The 12493-nt window shown below is 33.3% G+C and overlaps 2 long non-coding RNA genes across 3 annotated transcripts in view; both read left to right on the forward strand.

Moving 5' to 3' along the window:
• The window catches only part of LOC126754126 (uncharacterized), a 62358-nt gene extending 55345 nt beyond the window's left edge, over positions 1–7013 (forward strand). For both annotated transcript variants that reach the window (XR_007666262.1, XR_007666261.1), the window contains 2 exons: positions 6659–6808; positions 6869–7013. This is a non-coding gene — a long non-coding RNA (uncharacterized LOC126754126). The remainder of the gene's footprint in view (positions 1–6658; positions 6809–6868) is intronic.
• Positions 7014–7025: 12 nt separating this feature from the next.
• Positions 7026–12472, forward strand: LOC126754123 (uncharacterized). The gene is made up of 2 exons (XR_007666257.1): positions 7026–11168; positions 12177–12472. It is a non-coding gene; the product is annotated as an uncharacterized LOC126754123 (long non-coding RNA).
• The last annotated feature ends 21 nt before the right edge of the window (positions 12473–12493 follow it).

Raw genomic sequence — 12493 nt, forward strand, 5'->3', positions numbered from 1 at the left:
AAACTAGGTTTTTTTGATGACTCGAAAATGGTCTTCTTAAATCAAATTCCACCTTATTATATTCTTAGACGTTTTTTCTCCAAGTAATAACAAAAATAATAGACATTAAGTAGATTATGTAGAAATAATCATAAAACATACTTATGCTCGGAAGCTTTCATAGAAAATCCGCATTTAATTGCAACTTAGTGCAGGTAAATGATGTAACCGCAAGTAAGCACTTCGGAAATTCATAGAAAACACAGTTTATATGTATGTGTGTATTTTATTTGTGTGTATGGCTTTATGTGTTTGTATGTATTTAGATATCCAAGCTCACTTGGTGTGGCGCAAATAATGAATCACGGAAGTGGTTGTTGTGTGTTTTGAAGTTTATCTTGGCGAACAGGGTTGGAATAAATTTATTACAACTGTAAAAGCAATTTGCTTGGGTTTACAAAACGTTTTCCTATAAGCCTATATAACTTTTTCCTCATTACCAATACCGATCGGTAAAGGTTTTACCTCTAGAGGAACATGAAAAATGAGAATTAACGACTGCTTGTCATTTTTTGGAAGGAAAAATTCTGCTATTATTTCTACGATCAACATCCGAGACCATGTAATTATCAGTTTTGAAATATCTTTCAGTAATTTGGCGCACATTCTTTTCTCTCTAAGAAACTACTCATTTTTCGGAACAGTCGATATGGTGTTACTATTGAATAGCTGCATGTTGACTGCAAAATGACTACAGCACATACAAAATAAAGCATATTTTAAGGCGTTGAAGAATAATGTTATATTTGAAATTAGTATCCTGAGAAAAAAACCCATAAATACAGAAAATTCTAAAACACAAATCAAATGTCATGAATCATATGATCCTCTAAATTACAATTTCAGTGCCAGTGTGCCTATTTGGTTGCACAAAACTGTATTTCATAAGCAAATATCCAATTGTTATTTATGCTGGAGGAGAAATTACTGAAGAGAGACATTATTTGCAGAAATTACAGATTCCAGAGAGCAAGTAAGATTATTCCTTAAAAGAGTAAAACAGCGAGAGAGAGAGATACAGAGAAAGAGAGCGAGCTGCGCTGCAGCAGTTAAGGACACAACGCTGGTGAAGGCAACAGCGAAAACAAGAATACAAAAATAACAATAAAAGTAACAACAAACCGGATTAAACTTTTGAAATAACAGCGGAATTATAAAGCGGCAGAAAGAAAGCACCACAAAAGCACTAACAACAAACTATGACAAAATACAAACGTAACGGCAACAACACAATGAGAACATGCGAAAGCAGTAAGATGGCAAACATGCCGGCAGCAACAACATAACAAACGTAAAAACTTGTGGCAATAGCAAGAGCGCCGCGAAAGCGCAGAAAAGGCATGCAAGCCAAAACATAAAAGCAACAACAGAAACAACAAATTAAGCTGCTGAGCAGCACAGCAGGTCGTGCAGCAACAGCAGCAGCTGCAACAATAGCAACAACGCAACAGCAGCCGCCACGAAGCTCACGGCAGTGACAGTGGCAGCGCACGAAGCAGCGACACAAAGGAAGGAAGCAAGTAACAAAGCAAAAAATGTGTAGTATTTGCGCAAAGCATACGCCGCATACAGAGTTGATGTGTGTGCGTGTGAGTGTGTGTGCGATGTGTACTTGTGGAAATGCGACTTTGTTGAGGTAGGTCCTGGCCAAACGAAAAATAGGTACAGCCAACGAACTCGAAGCAGTCAACAGTCAGCACCGGCAGCAGCGGCAGACACACAAACAAACACGAAAACAAAAACAACAAGACAAGAGGCACATAACCAGCCAGACATGACAGCAACATGCTTTTGCACATCTTATGTTGCTTATACTCGTATATATCTATATATGTATATAGCTTTATTTATGATGTGCAGACATACATATGTGTATATATGTATATGTGGAAGCTTTTCGATATATAATAGATAAACAGGCAGCTAACCGGCCGGCTTTTACGCTTATGTATATGTATGAATCTATGTTCCAGCAACAAAGCTGTTGTTGCGCACCCCTTTTACCACCCCTTTTAGGTGCTGCATACAATGTTACTTGTTGGTGTTGTATGTATGTATATAAAAATATATATTTCGGAGAAAAAGCGCATATATTGCATGACCAGCCGGCAGTAAGGTAGTTTTGCCAATTTCATAACTAGACAGAGTAAATGATAGACAGTCGCCTAAATAGTTAGTTGGCCAAATAAACAGTTCAACAGTTAGACAGTGAGTTACACATGAAAATATGGCAACTGAGCTATGAAAAAAAAATTAGGGCCGGCTAAAAAAGAGCAGCTAATAATTTGCGCTTGCTGTAAAGTGACTTTAAAATCATTCACACCTGAAATCGGGCAACAATTAATCAAACACAACAACAAAGCGGCCAGCATAGGTATTTACCTAACAAATAATATATATTTAATATGCTTATAGCTGATATATAAATATGTATTCGTGGGTAGCTATGTACCGGCTTGTTGTTGCTATTGTTGTCGAACACCATGAACGTGACAGGAACGCATTGGCAGTATAAACGTTGCTTGGCAGCATGAATGGCTAGCAGCAATAGCACACTTGCAACACTTTTAGTCATCCGCGAGCGATGTGTGGCCCAAGATGCCAGATTGCCAGACAGAATACTGAGACAACAACAAAGCACAAACTAATAAAAAAATGTAATAAACTAAAAACGAAAAAATTTATGAAAAATAAATACTACAAGTATAAAATACTACAAATACTAAAAAATATATGAAAAACAAAAAAAAATAAATAAATAAATTTAGATATAGAAAAAATATTCTAAAGAAAAAAAACTAAAAGAACGAAAAAATTAAAACAAAAACCCAATATAACAACAAAAATAAACTTGTTTCTCATAGTTATATGTAGATGTAAAATATCAAGAAAACCGCCGTAAAGTCTTGTAAATAATTAACGCTTTAGCTATGTGTGTGTGTGTGCAAAAATACTAATATACATTTTACAGTGAGCCATAAAATAGCGAAGGGCAACTTATATTGTTTTATGTTTATTAATATATAGTTGTACATAGTAAATCAGGTGATAATATATAAAAAAGTGCAAAAAAGCATTTATATATAAGTGTGTGTGTGCCTGTGTGTTTACGTGTAGATAATAGCAAGAGTTCTACACTGAAAATTTAAATCAATGAACTTATTTGCATACGCGTGTTAAAGTTCACAGATATGTGTTTGTTTTATGTATATATGCCTATGTAATAGTAATTATATATACATATAATGTAAATAAAAGTTCGTACATATGTGTAAATGCACAATTCTTAGGCTTATTCATAAATTGCTATGCATTTGGCAAATGTAAATATAAGAAATACTTATAAATTTGATATTTGATACATACATATATGATATATATACATATGTATGTAAATGTATATGTCTATATACATATATGCACTGTACGAGTACACATGTGTATGTGCAGAACTATGTATTTATGTATAGAAAAGTTCTTCGTTTTACATATGCTTGTAAACACAGTCATCTGTTTTCTTAGTCTGCCGATGCTTCCTGCAACAATCATAATCATTTTAAACGAGCATTGTAGGAATTTCACCACTTTATTCAATATAATGCCACACAAGAAAAAACGTTAGCCTTCGCAGTTGCATTTTTTATAGCATACTATAATATAGAAATGTATTTATTCTGATTTTGATCAGACAGTTTAAACTGCAGCTATAAGCTGTATGGACAATATGTTTGGAAATTCTAGCAATGCCTTGGATCATAATATTTGCCGAATTTCTTGCAGATAGCTCGTCTATACAAAAGCTTAAATTTGGTCTTTCAGTTTGTATGACAGCTATATGTTTTAATGGTTCGATCTGAACAATTTCTTCGAAGATTGTAGCAATATCTTGGATAATAACCTTTACCAAATTTTTCGAAGATAGCTCGTCAAATGTAAAAGTTTTCCATACAAACACTTGATTCCAATCGTTCAGTTTGTATGACAGCTATATGTTTTAATGATTCGATCTGAAGGATTTCTTCTGAGATTATAACATTGCTTTACATAATAATATATACCAAATTTTTCGAAGATAGCTCGCCAAATGAAAAAGTTTTCCATACAAGCACTTGACTTTGATCATTCAGTTTGTATGGCAGCTATATGTTATAGTTGCCCGATATCGTTGGTTTCGACAAATGAGCTGCTTTTTAGAAAGAAAAGGACGTGTTCAAAATTTCAAATTGATATCTCAAAAGCTGAGGGAGTTTGTGTATATTTTATAGGGTTTTCGAGGTTTTTTTCTGACAAACTTAATATACGCTGTTAATGGTACAAAAATAATCGCTATGCAATATTTTATTCAATTTATATATTCGGTCTTTTTAATTGTCAATTATATGAAATTGGTACAAGCAATCAAGAGCCAGCAAAATGAATGTTTTCTGTGATGAGAGAATATCTCTTCTCCGGGTATTATTATTCTTACATTTAGGTATACAAAAACATCTAAAATCAAGTAATGACGGACTTATAAAGAGGACTTATAATGCTAAAATTTTAATAGAAAAAATTAGCAGAAAATTATTTAAAAAAAAATTTTAAATAAAAACACAAAATCGTGGAATTACAGCTTAAATTTTCATGAGAATACGTGTAATAGTATCCAAGCGCCATTATTGGGCGGTTTTAAAAATGCAGTTACGAAAAAATCTCTTTAAAGTTGTACTTTCTTAAACCAGAGTAATTAAAACAACGGATAGGTGCATCCTAGGCTTCCTCTGTATCCTCAGATCTGTTTCTGATCTTCTGTATGTAAACAGTCCTTTTTTTAAATTATTTTAACTAAATAGCAGCGAATATGGTGAATTCACTACTTGAAGTTTTTCCGCTCCAATCAAGCGTCCAATCGCGCATCATACAAAATTCGATTAGTTCCTGCTCACTGTTTTATGCTGCTTAAACTAACTGACACGAAAGCTTCAACAATATTATACAACGGATTGAGTAGGACAACTTTTTTCAGTATTACACCAATCACATAAATTTTTTTCGCCAGAGGATCGATTTTGTTCTAATGCTAGACTGATCTAACCCCTTTTTCTAGCTTATATTATACATTATATAAACTTTTATTAACAGATTCTGCGGGTTATGTTGGTGAATTAAGTTCATAGTCAGTGTCACAGCCTAGAAAGAGGCGATTTCTATATATCAATTGTTTTAGAATTTCAAGGGTATATTTATGGATATATATATATATATTAATTTCTAGATTTCCTAATAATATTAAATATTTCTCTTTCTACTTGGGAAGATGTTGGTTCTTAGGTACCCTCAGAAAGGTTGTTACCAAGAATGAAGAATATAATCTCCACATATTTTATATAATTTTTAATCGTTAGTGGGAAAAACTATGTTTGAACTGTTTTTCTAAAGGTTAACAGTTATATTTCAATAATATTTTCTGTAAGGGACTGAGTACAGCAATCTGTATTACCCCAGTTTTAGTTGAATTTGTGTTGTAGGTAAAAAAGCTAAATCACAAAAGCCTATGCTTCACATATAAAGAAAGCGTGTTCTGATATTTGGTCTGTCATAGATATCTATATATTTGTACTAAATCGGACACACGAGAAATATTATTGATTTTGCTGCAGTATTTATCACCTAAGTCAATCTTTAATTATAAAGTCAAATTCCAATTTTTTGTATTTGAATAAGCGATTATAACAGGCAAATAATGAAAAAATATATATGTGGAAACAAACTTTTTGTGAACCAGGTACTATATAACCTCAAGCTTGTGCCTATTCGTATTATAAAACGTTAAAGACTTTGACCCTCGAGTGAAATTAAAAGAGATATTATAAAAATATATCAAGCTAGTAATATATATTAATATATTTTATAAATGTGTACATACATCTACACTAAATTATAAACAAAGAACATTTGCTATATTATTACCCAACTCAATCAGATATTTCCTACCATTGTTTTCACACTCGAATTTCCCTGCGCTTTTTGCCTTTTCTACGAAATTACAACAAAAATTCATATTTACTCACATTTTCATTTATGGCGCATAGTCGGCTACAACACATTTACAGACTTTGTTGCAGACACATAAAAATATATGTTCCTACACAGGCTACACAGGCACTCAGCGCTACAATGTAGCCAAACATTCAGTCTAATGTCATTGCTATGTTGCCAAACATAGCTGTGCAACAATGTTGCTAATGTGCCTTCTATTGCCGTAATAGAAACATCAACAGTTGCAACAAATGTGCAGTCACACAAGTGTGTTGCAACAATGAAAGGAGCAACGATTTTTCGGTTATTTTTATGGATACACAGTTATATGTAGTTATATACAAACATATATTTCTATGCTTGGATGATTCTAAGGAAGAAAAATGTTTGCGAGAAGAGACAAGCTTATAGTTTCTAGAGGTTAGGAATTTACTTATAATTCTCAAGGGATTTTATGCAACTACCAGAAGAGCTAATTCTTTGAAAAGGAGCTCTACATATATATTTTTGTATGTATCGATAACATATACACATTTAAGATTTTTTGGTATTCAAAAGGACTTACAAATAATTATAAATATACTTTGTTTTTTACTTGCAGGTCTTTAAATTCGTAAGGATTTGGAAGCCTTGGTTCAACGGTATGTCTCAGATTTGCATAAATTAAAAAGGAGGAATGGAACCTGAATAAATCAAAGCTTCGAGGGTTGCTTTGTGCTTTAACTACTACTAGCAAAAAAAATTGTTATAAGTATTAGTTGTTTAATATTATATAAGAGATAATTATTAATATATTGTTTATTATTTCCAGATGACGGAATTGGAAGTATTCAGATAAATGTGTAAAAGGATATTTTTGAAACCAAGTTCATCTTCTTATAACGTAAATTCTTCAGATTGCTTAGAACTGTATAAATTAAGCATGCTAGTTGACATTCACAAATGAGTTGTAGGTTTGTCCACTTCTACAATTATATATTGTACAATGTTCGAGAAGTGAAAGGCCAGGTGGACAAGAAAGATTCAAGAGACCAGCTGAAGAATTTTACGTTAACGTTTATCATGAAAGTTGGAGCACAATAGACCTAAGGTCGCGGTGCATTCCTCATTTATTAATCTTATCATGAAAGCTTCTCTTTTAAGACATGATTTTCCTCATATAGTGAGGATAATCGAGAAGGCAAAAGTTCTTCGATATTTCCTTTTCAAATATTTCCTTCATCGCAATGACAATTTGGACCTCTAAATACTACACTACGTTGATTATGACATTGTACGAGTATATTCTTGTTTATTGGCGTAGACATCGCTTTCGCGATTACAGCCGATTATATAGTATACGAGTATATAGCTAGTAGAAATCGACATCATGAATGTAAAAAGAATTTATAAAAGGCGGTTTGACTGATTGGTCTTGTAACAACATACAAGGAAATTTCAACGATTTAAAATTTCCGAAAAGTGCTGATTGCTCTTTTGAGTTTAGGTTATATACTAGTAAATAATAAAAATTGAACAACTCGTCTAACAACCATGTATATCACCCAAAAACGACAATCATATCTCCGATTAACGTAACAATCTTGTACTTGAAATGAATTTTATTTTATGGTTTGTTATCCGTTATTATTTATCGTTATCGACATAAGAACTTCAAGCTGATCCATCTCTAATACACAAAAGTTCAGATTATATATCCAATTTTACGCTTTGAAAAGTTGTGATCTTTACGATTGTTTCAAACCTATGTGGACAATCAGAAATTCTTATACGGTCTGGTTATTAGATCCATCTTGAGGTATGATGGATCATACTGAGACATATAATTGTCCTAAATTGAATTCCCAAAACAATTAACAAATTCCTTCACTCAAATCAGAGATCTGTTCCTGGTAATATTCGACATAGATCTCATCAACATATGGTAGAGTGTTCGCCTATAAGATAATATTCAAGAACAAAAATCTGCCGAATTACACAATTATTACATTTAAATATAAAGCAGACTAAGAAACCTACAAAAACTTTCAACCAAATGGATGACTACGAATACAACTTGAAACAGAATGGTGCATACTTGTCTATGGACCATTAACAGAAACCCGTAAATCCGAACTTGTGCTGTTGTTTGTGTTGCAAGACCGGCATTATGGGAGTCTGTCAATGTAAACAACGTGTTGAAGGAACCAAAAAACAAAAACCAAAGGACAAATGGCTAAAAAAGAGAAAGTAAAGTAAGGTTTATGCTCTGATAGAAATACATAGCATTTTCGGACCTTCAGTTAGTGGGCTGTGGGCGGGTTGGTTCCAGTAGTTTAACATTTCTCTGGCAAATTGAGGTAGTAGGTTGTATAGTAGTATTAACGGCATGCTATACAACGTGCTAGCTTTCTTTGCTTGACACCAAGCAGCGGTTTTGAGTGTGCAAAGAGCTGAAAACGTGAAAAAAGTAAATACATGAAAAGGAAACTCTCTACAAACTGTAGTTGTAGTTGAAAAGTGCTTAAAAATAATTCAATAAATTTTTGAAATTTTTTTGCGTTATTTGTAATGAGCAGCAAATAGTTTGTATGTAATGCTCGCATAGTGTTGTTGTTTAATTATAATAGATACATATGTATGCTATATATAATAGTTAAGTTGTTTTTGTTTTGCGTTAAGATGTGTTTGTATGGCTGATTCCCTGAGACCCTAACTTGTGACTTTTAACATCAGTTTCACAAGTTTTGATCTCCGGTATTGGCCGCAAACTTGCTGTTTTTGTGTGAAACTCGTAATACCATACCAGCATTACCGTTCATAACATTTGCGTACATACATACATCCTTCATGTCATCTAACCAATGCATATACATAACTATATATGTAGGAGTGTGCTTGTAATTGTTCATTTGTTGATTTAAGGTTGAGAAAGATAAGAATAATAACACAGCCAGCGTATATTGCAATATTTGTTGAATTTTTAGAACTTGTATTTTAGAAACTGTAGCATAGGTTTAGATAATACGAGTATAAAAAAATCATCAAAAACGAAACAAAAAATATTGAAAAGTTGTTTCGCTAATAAAATGAAAATAATATTTCAATGGCTTAAGCAGTTGATTGTTAGGGTAATTTATTATTTGAAAAGTAAGATTTTGGAAATTTATTTAAATAAATATTAAAGACTAATAAAAATTGAGAAAAAAATACTCATATTATGAATTACAACTCGACTAAGTTGAGTTGAAATTGAAACAACTCAACCCTTTTTTGACATCACGACAACTAATTCCAATTATAGTGTAAATTAATGTAATGTGATATAACGACAACAGTTCAACATAAAATTTTTGAAAAGTTGAGTTGTCGTGGATAAATGGTAATGTGGATAAAAGCAGTTGAAATGGCATTATTATGGATACCTTCTGAGAGTAAAAGCAGGCTGACAGCTAGATTGGCAACTGGAATTTTATATGCAAATATCTTCAAAAAAGAATAATTGACTGAATTCTGAATAGAACAGTTTAATGATCTCCGTTTTGATGATCTTCGTTCTCTATTGAAATTGTATGAAGAGCTAAAAAATGTATTTATATATAACTCATTGTAATTCTATAAGCAGTTTTTATAAAACCACCGCAGTGGAAGATGCAAGCATCGTTGCTCATCGTTACTAAGTAACACGACCATATTAAGAGCAATAAATATTTAGCGATCTCCAATGATCAAAATATTTGTTAACAAATCGTTTAATAGCCGTATTTTAGTGAAAGCAAGGTAAAAGCTTTTCGATTCAAATAACTTAGCCAAATATAAAAAATATATATGTTTAACGAGTTAATCGAGCTCATTAAGTGACTCATATGACTCTAGTAACTTATGCATTTTATATGCTAACATAATAATAATAATAGTCATTTAAGTTATAAGAAACATGTCCACATTATGGTAGACAACCGTCCTACAAAGTATATGTGAGTATACATATATAATCGAAAAAGTTGTAATATAAGAATATATTTCAATTTTAAAGAAGTGCTGTTAATAGGATTGCAGAATTCAATTTATTTTCTAACCAATACAAATGTAATTTTAATGCTAAATATCAACAATGGCAGCTGAAACGAAAAATATAAAAAGGTTTGCCTAGACGAAGGCGCACTGGCATACTTGTATGTGGCTGTATTAAACATAAAATTTATCACCCAAAAAATGGTATTAGACCTGGTAAGCAGCTACTGTTTGTCAGCCACTGGATCCAATTTGCTGTATTTTATCTAATTACCAGTTTTTTTATATACTTAATATATCCAATATCGCAATTTGTAAAAACGAATTTTTCAAATACAAATAATTTCCTGTCTTCAAAAATTTTTTTCATTTTCATTTTTTTTACATGAATTTTCAAGCATTTCTTCAGGATACACATATGAACTTAGTTCCTCTGAGAACAAAGGAAATGAGATGAATGATAATCTAGCTAATGAAGGGGCCCCAACCAAGCCGATAGGAATGGAGCCCTTTTCAATGGGTCCGTATATACAGAAGAGCTCCAATGGAAAGAAAAGAAAACTAAGGTTGATTGCTGGCTGCAAATATCGCCAGACGAAGCTATTTTTGGGACGAGGCAATCACTAAAGGTGCAAACAGATAATAATCCTTCTCATAGACAAAGTAAGACAAACTGTAGCGTTGGTCACTGCAAATTAATTTAAACTCTGTAATACAGGATAACTATACATATGTCATAATGCATACTTCATGCTAAATTTAACTATTTTTTATATTTAAAGTGATGACTGGTTAGTCAGTTGCATCTTTCCGTTGAGCAAACTCAGCTATCTTTTTCCAAGCCGAGGTGAAGTTCTATTGTGCAACAACAGGAGCATACAGAAGGCGACCGTTCACACAGCCAGACAGGGGACACTACCAGTTTTGTCGTCGCCAAAGATCAAATCCAGCGTAATAAACAAAGCGAGAAAGAATTACAGCAGGTCAACTCGCCTTATACATAATGTGGATTGCCGGTCATAGGAACATTTTTGGCTATGAAAAAGCAGACGAGTTCGCTAAGTCAGGAGAGTCCTTCTCTACAAATCCGAGACATATTCCACTAAGAGCAAAATATAGTAAGACTTTGTTCATAATTTGAAAATTCTTAATTTCTTCTATAAAATCTATGTTGTCTCCCTCAAAGTAATCCCGTTTGGCCACAATATACTTATGACAACGATTATTCCAATCTTCGCAACAGAAGAATCAATGCGACGGTGCATTATCGTGGTACAAAAACCGAAGAGTTGTCGGCCCAAAATTCCGGCCTCTTTTTACGAATAGCTTCTTACTCAAATACAAATCTCATAATATTATCTCTTGTTGTCAGTTGGGCCGGCTGTCAACATAACCTTAATTTTTCACCTGCTTTGAGTGGTTTTCTCCGCTGCGGCTCACCAAAGTCACGGTATTTGGCCGATTGATCGTCTGTTTCCGGGTTGTGAGCTAAGAATCAAGATTCATCGCCAGTAGTAATATTTTTCATGACATCCTGGTAGTCGGAAAGCATTTTTTCACAGATGTTAACACCACACTGCTTTTCGAAAAAATTTAGGGATTTTGGAATCAATCTTGGTTTCACTTTTCTTAGGTCCAAAAGATCTTTTAAAATGGTCTACACTAATCCTTTCGATATTCGATATGATGTCAGTGAGATCTCAAGTACCAATTCCTTTGTTTAATTTTCGTGTTGATCATCAGTTGATGTTGTTGGCCATCCAGAACGTGCTTCGTCTATACCGCGTTCACGACCCTCTTTGAACAATTTGTGCCAATCAAAAACACTTGCTTGCGACTAACAATTATCACCGAAGGCCTTTTGCAACACTCTGAACGTTTCAGCACCAGAGGTTTGATTACGCACACAAAATTTAATGTAATTTGCTGAATAATTTCACTCATCGTAAAAATCGCACTTATGTACTTCAGAAAGACAAGCGTACACTGAACACTAGTGATTATTTTGATGTGAAATTTGGCACAGATATCAGTGATAGTCATATCAACCTAAAAAATAAATATTTCTATAAGTGCGTCTTGGCGCAAAATTGCAATTAAAAAGTCTTACTATTTTTTGCCCACAGTAATTCAAGCAACCAGTAGCCGTTGGGGGAAGCAGAGGAAAAGAAAAATCTCTGTTGGGTGGACCGGGTGGAGGAGGACCTGGTAACACTTGGAATCTCCAATTGGCACCAAACAACGAAAAATCGGTTGTAACCGCGTAAGAAGTCTAAGGAAGAAGAACACAAACAAATGCCGGCTAGCGAAACAGATTGCCACATCTGTCACACAAGAACTAAGCACTTATCACATGGGCTTGGGAAAAGTACATAAAGCATTATAGTTACCAGTCCGAGACATTGACGATTTGGAATGGAAACGTAATTAATAATCCCGGTAT

This window comes from Bactrocera neohumeralis, chromosome 3, assembly GCF_024586455.1.
Source record: "Bactrocera neohumeralis isolate Rockhampton chromosome 3, APGP_CSIRO_Bneo_wtdbg2-racon-allhic-juicebox.fasta_v2, whole genome shotgun sequence".
NCBI lineage: Eukaryota > Metazoa > Arthropoda > Insecta > Diptera > Tephritidae > Bactrocera > Bactrocera neohumeralis.